Source organism: Suricata suricatta, chromosome 8 (assembly GCF_006229205.1).
Source record: "Suricata suricatta isolate VVHF042 chromosome 8, meerkat_22Aug2017_6uvM2_HiC, whole genome shotgun sequence".
Lineage (NCBI taxonomy): Eukaryota > Metazoa > Chordata > Mammalia > Carnivora > Herpestidae > Suricata > Suricata suricatta.
The window spans coordinates 125,706,463-125,717,287 of NC_043707.1; the positions used below are offsets into that span (position 1 = coordinate 125,706,463).

Here is a 10,825-nt window from a genome sequence, read left to right on the forward strand (position 1 = left end):
AAAATATGCAAAGTTAGGCATATGACAAATTGAAAAAAACTATTTTTGCAACTTATAGCACAGACACTGGGCAGATACTCTGTATCTCACTAAAGGAGAAAACAAATATAAACTATACTGAAATATTATTTCTTACCTAACAGAGATGGGCAAAACCCCAAAAACCTGAATAGCAAGACTTAAGAGAAACAGAGAAGAGGGATCAGGAATGAAATAAAAACTTCTGTGAATAAACTTTGCTATGTAGTTTTGATTTTGGAACCACATAAATGGTTTACATAGTTAAAAAACAAAATTAGACCTTTAAAAGCAATTCTTAAAGTTTAAACCAAATGAGCCTACTGATAAAGCTTATCAAATTGGCAGCATACGCTTACAGAGAAATAAATACATGGACTGGCCTTAGCACAGTATTTGACAACACGTTTGAAGTAGCAGATAGTCTAAGGACAAGGGAACCACATAGAAAATCAAACAACATCCAGTGATCTAATGGTCAGTGCAGATAGTGGCATTGCTACCGGGTTGGTTAGGAACATGGTCAGGAAAATCCAGCAGCCTCAAAGCCCCCGAGTGTGACCCACACGTCCTGGGAACAATGAAGTTCTATGGCCCACTTAAGCGGTATGACTAGCGCCCAAGTAGAAGAGTGAGAGGGAAGGGAAGAGAGTCAAGAGGAGATTTGAGACAGACCCTCCCAGAGTTTAAGGGCAGCACAGGCCAAGCCTTGAACTGCATTTATCCTGAGGGCAGGCAAGCCATCTGAGAGTCTGAAGCAAGCGGATAAGAGCTAACACTGGATCTGAGCTGCAGAAAGATCACTGGCCACAGTACACAGAATGGATTAGAGAGGAACAAAGGAAGAAGCCAGCTGGCCAGGGAGGAGGCTGGCTGCGTAGTAATCCAGGACAAGAGATTAGAGTAGCTTTAAACCAAAGGGGAATGGGGACATCAATAGGCTTGTAGCCTAAATAAATGGGTGCTAACCGTAGGTAGGGAGTGGAAGGAATCAGGGGCAGGTTGATGGAAGGGGAAGAATGTGGGGGGACTCCCAGGTTTCCTCCTTCTGCAACTTTGCGGTGCCATCCACGGAGACTAGGAATGGAAGGTCAGTACCAGATGGAAGAAAATTGGCAAGTTCACTGCTGCCACAGTCCCTGACATCATCCATCAGAGCTGGTGGGGACAGGGAACTAAAGGAGTCAAGAAGGAAGATTCAATAGGCTGCAGTCTTAGAAAGCTGAGAAACAGATGAAAGGAGCACGTTAGATAACCTCTCAAAACAGAAATAGAGCCACATAATGTTCACTGGTGTTTTCTTTTACTGTTTATTTTTGAAAGAGAGACAGACAGACAGACTACATGTGGGGGAGGGGCAGGGAGAGAGGGAGGCACCGAATGGGAAGCAGGCTCCAGGCTCCTGAGCTGCCAGCAAGGAGCCCCCACAGCGCTAGAACTCCTGAGCTGTGAGACCAGGACTTGAGCCAAAGTCAGACGCTTAACCAACTGAGCCACCCAGGTGCCCCTCACTTTGTTTTTATAGTATTAAAAGCCAATATTTGGAGGCTTAAAAGCTAGTCATCCTTTGTTTCTAATCTTTCCTTCATAACAATTTACTTCGTAAAACATCAAGAGTTCCAGAATCAGACTCTCAGGCTGATAATAGAGGTCACTCATTCAAATACTTCCAGGGACCAGACAGACGTAAACTCTTTCTTTAAATGTAAGCAGCTCACTGTTAAACGCTACGTGAGCCAAACGAACGGCCCGCAGCAGTTTTCTACTGAGGTCCCAGGTTCATGAAGTGTCCTAAGAAAAAGACTGAAAGATAGTTCCTTCCTTTTCTTTCCACTTGAGGACTAATAAATAAAACCAGAAATTACACCAACGTATTGACTTTTTCAGAGGTCTTAGTATTAGATAAGCAAGAGAAGTTTGGTTTCAAAAAGGGCTCTTTCCCTTCATAGATACGCAGGGCTGTCAGGACAAATGTAGGCGGCAGTGTCTCTCCTTTGTTCCTCTGTCTCTGCCTCCTGGAATCCCTCCCTCTCCTCTTCCTCTCTCCCTCCTAACCCCACTTTCCTGTGGTCCTGAGGAACCCAGTCCACCCAGAGCCAGAGTATTAGGCTCCTACCACTCTTCCTTTCACAGGTCAGAAGAAACTGGCGGGGCAACGGCTACCAAGGCTCAGCCATTTACCCCAGTTTAACAATCTGGGATCAGCTATAATGTATTTACTTCATCTAAGGAAATGAAAAACCTGGGTGTCATGAGTTTGAGGATTTGGGAGTTAAATAACCGCCTTAGGGAAATATAAGGAAAGCTAGTGTTCTTTCCTTATCCTGCAGAAGTCTCAAAACCGCAATGGTCTCTGCAAATGACAGCCCGCACCCTCTGCATGGCTTCAAGAAAGTGACAATCTCATCTCTGAATTTAAATGCCCTTAATATTTAATTCTTTCCTCTACATGGTTACAGCTTGCTTTCTTCACATCATCGGGATGATGGCTGTAGGAGGCAGCCTATTGGAGATCCAGAAAACCATAAATTCCAATTCAATTTCCTTGTGAAAATCAAAGAGCTTGCTCCCTTGAAGAGTTGAAAGCGGCTGAGGGGTCACTGCCTTCCTCCAGGGTGCTGCTACGGGCAGTATTCCAGAAGGGTAATGTAAATACTCAGTATGAGGCAACAGGGCATACCAATTTGTTTTTCAATCTATTTTATTTCAGTTCAGAGCTTCTTGGCAGACAGATAGTCCACAAAAACAACCACACTTTGGGTATGCTCAGTCTTCTTCAATCTCCGAAAGCAGCTGAGTATTGCCAGAGTGTGGCTCGTTTTCCTGCGCTGCCTGTCTGCAACAATGCTTTGAACTCAAATGAAATAGATTGAAAAACAAATTGGTATGCCCTCAGTCTTCCCGCAGTTTTATATTACCCTTCAAAACTAGTGTTACCACCTTCTCTTTACTGGAACCCAGCAGACCCAAATAACAGAGTAAAACTGCAATACTTTAAATGTGAAGGTCCCACCCAAACCTAAAACAGCAATTTAATGCCGGGCTTATTGTTCAACATTGCATTAACATGCCACTCTCTGTCCTGGTCCTAGCTCCACTTGCTGGGCTGGTCCCACCTTCTAAGGACGTGTGCAACCTGGTTGCCAGACGCAGTTTAAAGCAAAACTTGACATTGCCGATCCTCTCACACAGCGTGCTTGACTTCCTACTGCCTCTACAATTTGTCACATTCATGACCCCAAATACCTTCCTATTTTTACCAATTCAAAAAGGTCTGCTACTTGCTTTAAAGCATTCAATGCCCTGCTTAAAGTCTGTAACGTTATTTTGAAAACTTTCAGAGGAAACCCAAAATCATTTGCAAACAAACTTTGAAATGACCACCAACTAGAAGAAACCTGTCATTTTCTTACACTGCCTTAAGAAAAAGCACACGCCTTCAATGAAGGAGCACACTAAAATGATGAAAAGTACTCTGAATAGATAGTTGTATAATTTGGTTGGGAAAAAAAAAAACGTAAAACGCATTTGGAAGAGTTCCTCTCTCAACAAGAACATTGAGAAAAAAATAAGATCTGTTCCTGTCTCCCTCAAAGATAGAAACATACATACGCACCCTCAGTTTTGTTGGTAACATAATCCTGGATTTTTGTTATTATTTAGCACTTGAAATAAATTTCCATTTGGGGCCAAATTTGGTTTTCTCTAATTGGACTTCAATAACACGTGTAACAACAACAAAAAGGAAACAGCAAACCTGTTATTACACTTTTTCTTATTTAATCTGCACAACAACCCTTCTGAGGAGGCACCACTATCCGCATTTCACATACTGGAGCTGGCCCAGAGCACACAGCTCTCCCAGAGGTAAAGCTGGCTTGAGGGGCAGCGTCTCCGAGCACGGCACTGAACCACGGCACCACTGCTCACTTCTTTCAATCCTCCGACACCCCGATTCTTGCCACCTCACAACCTCTGATCCTATTAACAGGTTCCTCCTTCCCGGTTCTCTCCCTTCTTGCCTGGACTGGATTCTTGTCACTCAAACGGGTTCAGTTTAAACTACCTTTCTCAAGTGGCTTGCTGGGGCCAGCCCGGTAAGAGCAGTCCCCTGGGTTAGCACTGTTTCATTACCTTTATCACAGGTGCCACTATTTGTCTTAGAAACGAGGTGTTAGGTCCATCTTGCTCACTGTAATCATAAGGCCTAGCGCCGTGGCGTCCGGTATACAGCAGGCACGCAAATATTTGATCAACAAATGGCCTGAACTGTTTATTAAATACTTACCAGACTACAGGCTGTGGGCACTGGCTAGCAGCTGATACAAAGACCGGTAAGGTGTGGTCTGCCCTGGAGGGCCTCCCAAGCAAAGGTACTTAACAGATGGAAGAATACAGGGTGGTGGGATCGGTTGAGGTTCAGAACCCAGCTCCCTCGTACATTAGCTACGATGTAACCTTGGGGATCTCTCTGAATCTCAATTTTCCCATCTTTAAGACAGGAATATTAATACTGCCTTTGTCACAGAGTTCATGAAAGGACCGAATGATACTCCATGTAAATAAAGCACGAAGTGCTTTGCAGGAATCACTTAATAAACACGAACTACTGATTTTATTACAATGCTATGACAGCTGTACCTGACATTAGTTTGTTTACTCGTATACCATCTGTCCAACACCCTACTGCATTTCAATCCTGTGAAAGGGCAAAGATCCTGGTGATCTTGCTCACCACTGTTCTCCCAGGGATTGGAATCATCCTTAGTACAGAGCAGGTGCTCAGAAAATACTGAAAGATTCATGAATGCATACATGCGGGCATGTTCTGAAATCATTTGTTAGTTAAACTAGAGATGAAGAGCTAGGTTTGGGAACTACTGCCTGAGAAGAAAGGCATCTAAATTAGAAAGTAGGGCGTGGCATAAGTTTGATGATTTAGCTAAGAAAAACTTCACTTGGGGGTTGTAACTGATCTCCGTAAACCATACAAAGATTTGGAATTCGACTTCAGGAAAGACCCAGAGCCCCAGGTTGAGACTTGAAAGAAGTCCCAGCAGTATGAGGTGGGGCCCTTAGCAGAGGGCTCCCCGGAATGAGCTCAATTTGCCAGGCCTGTAATGGAGGAGCCTTAGGAGGCTTAACCTCAGAATCTGGGATTCCTCTCTTAGCGGGAAACATTGATACTGATTTATGAAGTGTTGTTAGCAAAAAGCGGCTGGGTATAAATATAAACAAAGCACCTGACTTATTGAAGGCGCTGGGTGGATGGTACCGTTACTAAAAATAGGGGAAACAATTTCCACATTAACCGATCAGATCAATAAACCCAGAGCATTAGGTGCATGGGGTAGTTTTAACTCCTTTCCCTTTCCGTGAGGTACGATCAGAAGAATCGCCGGACAGCCCTGACGAGTCTACCTGTGTCTAGGGCCGGGGCTGGCACACTTCTGTGAAGGGCCGGACAGTAGGTATTTTTGGCTCTGTGGGCCATGCCTTCAAAGCCTGGCCACGTCTGTCGTAACCACTCAATGTAGCTCTCGTAGCAAGAAATGAGCCATCCATGATATAAAACAATGAACGCGGCTGTGTTCCAACAAAACTTCACTTGCGGACACCGAAATCTGATTTCATATACATTTCATGAATGACAAGAAAGTCTTCCTTTTCCCCCCAACCATTTAAAAATGTAAAAACCACTGTTAGTTCCCTACAGACCAAAACGGGGGGCGGGGGGGCTAAGGGATTTGGCCCCAGGCCTGAGCCTGCCAAAGCCCTGGTGCAGACTCGGCAGGAGGGGGAGAGACTCGGGAAGCAGCAGCGAGGAGGCCGCGGATCGCCCCGAGTAGCGGGCGGGGACGAGCGAGGGCAGGCCCCAGGCGGTAGGCAGGCCCCGGCCGGGGGGCCAAGCCGGGGGCACCCCGACAGGGCCCCGCGGCCTCTCCCCACCGGAGACTTACAGCCGAGCCTGCGCTCGGGGTCAGAGCCGCCCCAGAGGGTCCGCGTCCGGGGCAAGAGGAGGCGGCTGCGACCTGGCTGAGCCCCGCGGAGTTCGCCACGCCGAAGGGTCTCAGCGAGCCCCTCATTTGGGGCGCCTCCCGGGCCTCAGCTGCTAAAGGGGTCTCCACGCGGAGTCCCAGCCCCGTTTCTATGGTTACCTGTTCAGCACCGATTCAAACTGCCGTTCTTTATTGACAGCGCCATAGAGGACACGAACACTCCCGCCCGAAGGGAACAATAAAGCTTTCTCCATTCAACAGCGCCAGAGACGCCAAAAGGCGGCCATTTTGAGGCCGGCGCGTAAGGAGTAGAGCCCCGAGGGGGAGGCCCAGCCTGCCCCGCGCGCCAAAGTCACGTGTCGGGGGCGGGCTTAAAGGGGAGGGGCCTGCGTCGAGCGCGCCCTCCACCAATGCAGGGACGCCGGGGCTAACGGGGTGTTAGCTGGTTTCTGACCTGTGACCTTAGCCACTCCCTCCGCTCCCCCTACTCTCTTATGAAAGTTTTGATGGGGTTCCACGGACCCTTGTTTGGGCACTACTAGAGTGAGGATCTTATTTCAAGAATGGCACAGAAGTAGACACAAAAGGTTTCTCTACATTTTTCCAAAACACATTCACGTGCAAGGTAGGGTTGTGACCTGAGCCGCCGTCCCCAGCCGCTTCCTCATAGGTGGAGAGTCTTGGCACTGCTCGGACATAATTGGCTAACAAGGTCGTATCAGCCAATCGAGATGTCCTGAAGGCATTTTGGTCCCGCCTTTCCCTCCTCCCTCTCAGGATGTGGTGGGGGGGGTGACGATCATAGTTTTTCTTTTGCTCAGTTTCTCTTTTCACACGCTCTGTTGCACAGTGAGCTGTCCACCTTGGAGCTCCTGTTGCCACCCTCATACAGCCACACAGATTAAGTCAGATCTAGACAGTATCAGACAAATTAAGTCACATCAGTGCTGGCCCACTGAACCTCACACTGTCACTCTGTCACTGACGCGCAGCCAATTTTTCTGTCACTGCCAGTCATGCCACCCAAATCCAGCAGTCTCAGTACAATGCCGAGTTCCCCCTGTGGTTACAGCTGTTACATCCACAATGTCAATATTCGGTCGTTCTGAGAGCTGTCATTGTCAGGCTAACTCCCACTCCATCACCGTTTTTAATCACAGATTCAATCACCTGGGCCGAACTGTCACTTGCATTGTTGCTGTCATCGGGTTCATTATTGTTTACTGTCACTGTCCGACCACAGGCGACCACTGTCAAGGACCACAAACTTCAAACAGTTCTGTACAGTATAGCAATTGGACTCTGTGCCCAGCTGTCACCCTTTCGGTTGTTTTCACTGTCGTTGTCACTCAGCTACTTTCACTGCCCCATAGTCAAGCCAATATTTAGCAGGCCCCTACTGGGTACACAGCTGTCCTTGTTACTGCCCAATTAATCACTTTCACTATTATACTCATATGTCACTGTCAGGTTCAGGCTCAGATTTACTATAGCTGACATCCAGTTGCACTTGTAGTCATTAGAGCCACACCACAGCCTTTGTGCCCCCTAATCACTCATTTCCACCATCTCCGCATTCTCTCTTAATGGGAGCCCCCCATATACAGGGCTGCCACAAGTAGCAAACAAACCACAAATACCTAGAATGGTACTTGGGCATGTAGTAGGTGCTCAAAATATATTTCTCAAATTAATGGATTTTTTAAATGTTTAGTTATTTATTTTGAGAGAGAGACAGTGGGAGTAGAGGAGGGACAGAGAGAGAGAGACCCAGAATCTGAAGCAGGCTCCAGGCTCTGAGCTGTCAGCATGGAGCTCAATGGGGGCCTCGAACCCACATTCCACAAGATCATGACCTGAGCCGAAGTTGGATGCTGAACCGATTGAACCACTCAGCCCCCAAAAATGGACTTTTTAATAAAAAAAAACAATATTATTGCCAATGTACTGTATGTAAATGTGAATGGCTTGAGACTCAAACATCTCACACAATGAGAATAAGTCTGCAACCACCGCTGCCCTCACTGTTCCCCTTAACAACGCTCTGCATCCTACAGGGACCCGGAGAAAACACGAGAAATGTGGCCGCCACGTACATGAATTCCTGGGACCATGGTCATGAAGAATGCGATTCCTTAATTCTGTATTTCTTATTTTAAAAGGAAAACGTGTTGGGGCTCCAGGGTGGCTAAGTTGGTTAAGTATCTGACTCTTGGTCTCATTTCAGTTTGTGGTCTCACGGTTCACGAGATCAAGACCTGAAATGGGCTCTGCACTGAGTGTGGAGCCTGCTTGAGATCCTCTCTCTCCCTCCCTCTCTCTATGCCCCTCCCCCACTTTCTCTCTTTCTCTCAAAATAAATAAATGGACATTTTTTTTAAATGAAAGGAATGCATGTTTATTGTAGAGTGTTTATAAACTATGGGAAGGACTCTTTTGCCTCTGAAGGATTGTTTGAGATATATTGAAGAATGCCACCCCCAGCACACACACACAGTCATGGATAAATGGCTGAAGTTTCTCCATAATTGTTTACTTGAGGTTTTGCATTGTTAGAAATTTTCAGGGGAATTTCTTGCCTATCGTTCATGAAGAACAACACAGAGTCATGGAAACAATGGACCTGACTTCCAGCTGGCCATCATATGGGAGAATAAGAAAACAGTGACGGGAACCTCTAAGGCCCTTATCTCTCCAGAGAGCCTCAAGGATTTGAGAGAAATAACTTGTGCTTCCCAGTTGCCAGAAGGAGCAATCCTTGAACCTAAAGGAGGAAGAAACTTGAGAACTTTTCCCTCTTTCTTCTACCTTGACAAAGAATGTTCACAGGCTCTGCCTGAGGTGGCTCCAGCTAAACTACCAGCTGCTTCTGGAAGACTACCACATGCCAAGGACATTGAGGTCAATAGAACATGGTCACTGCCATCAGAAATAGCACGGCCTCCACCACTTCCGCTGCTAATAGCACTCTTACTGTCTGCCAGGTACCATGCCACCCTCTACCTAGATTATCTCATTCAATTTTCCTAACCCCTCGAAGAGGTAAGTGACATAATTACCTTTTTAAAATTACTATTATTCAGGAGAAAACAGTTTCAGGGGCACCTGGGTGGCTGAGTTGGTTGAACATCCAACTCTTAAGTTCAGCTCAGGTCATGATCTCAGGGTTATGGGAAGGAGCCTTGTGTCAGGCTCTGCACCGAGAATGGAGCCTGCTAAGATTGTCCCTTTCTCCCTGGCTCATGCTCTCTTTCTCTCTAAAATAAATAATAAAATAAAATAAAATAAAATTACATTAAATTAAATTAAAAAATAATAAAATAAAAACAGATTCAGTGAAGGTGACACAGCTCCTAGGCAGTGGAGTTGGGGTGTAAACCTAGGAGGTCCCCTCCACCAAATGACTTGAGAGTTTTACAAAATATATGTGTCTGTTATAAAGAGTTCAAGGATTAGAGGGAGGGTAATGAAGAAGAGATTTAAAAACAGAATCACTCTAAATCCTAGCACTTAACAATAACATATCATTATAGCTGAGTGTTCCTCCATCGCTGGGCATCTGTATGTAGGTGGGCGGATGGAGGGATAATAATGATAATGATGAGCTTCCTTCCAGTAGGCACTATGTACTGGACACTGTTCCAAACACTTTCCATGAATTAACACATTTAATTTACTCAGAGATGCAGAGACGCAATTTTATTAAAATGAACTCATTTAATGTACTCAGGGTTCACAGCAGTAACCAACCACCCGGTGATGTTTTTCCCCAAATCTGGTTCTTTCTTTGGTCTTTGCTGTCTTCTCCCCGCCTCCTAATCAAATCCTAAGCCCAGAGTCCTTGGACTGCAAAAGCTGAGTCTTTAAATAGCACCCTCTGCACAGCTGCTGCCCGGTCAAATGTCTCTGCTGTTCCCTAAGGCGGTGGCGGTATTTGTAGAAGTGAAATTTGCTAGATGCTCGACATACGCATTTTATTTGTTAGGGTAGGTATCTAGCCCTTGGCTTTCTTTTTTCCCTGGCTTCTTGAGTGTTCAAATTTCACTCCCCTTTTCTCAAATCCAAATGAAGCTTGGTCTTCAGATCTTGCCCAGTGGAGACTAGCGAGTCTCAGATGAGAAAGCTGTTGGAATTTGCTGAATGACTCAGAAAGGTCAGCCGCCTGCTCATCCATCCGACATGGCTAAAGACGGGGAGGAGGGAGACTGTCTGGCCGCAAAGGGGCTGCCCAGCTGATGGAATCTGTGCTTCTGTGCGTCTGGCCCTGCAAATACCTTACACTGAGAATGAATCCCTTGCCTTGGCTTCCCCCGGAACAAAAGGCACTCTTGCATCAGAGTGATGAAATGAAATTGACATCTCCATGGAGATGGCCCATCCACAGAAGCTATGACTTTCCAGCCAAATCTGCTTCTCCTCTTCAGCTCCCTCCTTAGCTCAGAGAAGAAAACCCACCTGCCAATCTCTGCCCAGTTCCTTGGGTCAGACACATGGAAGTTGTCCTTGACACTTCTATTGCTTACCCTCACTCAGTCACCTAGTCTTATTGATTTTACCTCTAAATATATACTCTCCATTTCTATGGCCAAAGTCCAGTCGACCTTTCCCTCTCATCTGTTGTAATGTCCTCATTCTCCAGCCTCTTTTGATGTCCTTTACTTTGCTCTGCACATGCAAGCCAGCATAGCTTGTGATGTCAACTTTATTCAGAATAATTTACATACAAGAAAATGTACTCAGTTAAAGTGGAGTCTCAACAAATATATACGCCTGTGTAACCACCACTATATCAAAATATAGGACATTTT

General features: G+C 46.0%; 1 protein-coding gene across 1 annotated transcript in view; it reads right to left on the bottom strand.

The window, feature by feature from the left end:
* The window catches only part of ZBTB40 (zinc finger and BTB domain containing 40), a 77,639-nt gene extending 71,319 nt beyond the window's left edge, over window positions 1-6,320 (bottom strand). The window contains exon 1 of the mRNA XM_029946685.1: window positions 6,177-6,320. The gene's annotated coding sequence lies outside the window, so the exon portion shown is untranslated. The remainder of the gene's footprint in view (window positions 1-6,176) is intronic.
* Between the last annotated feature and the right edge of the window lie 4,505 nt (window positions 6,321-10,825).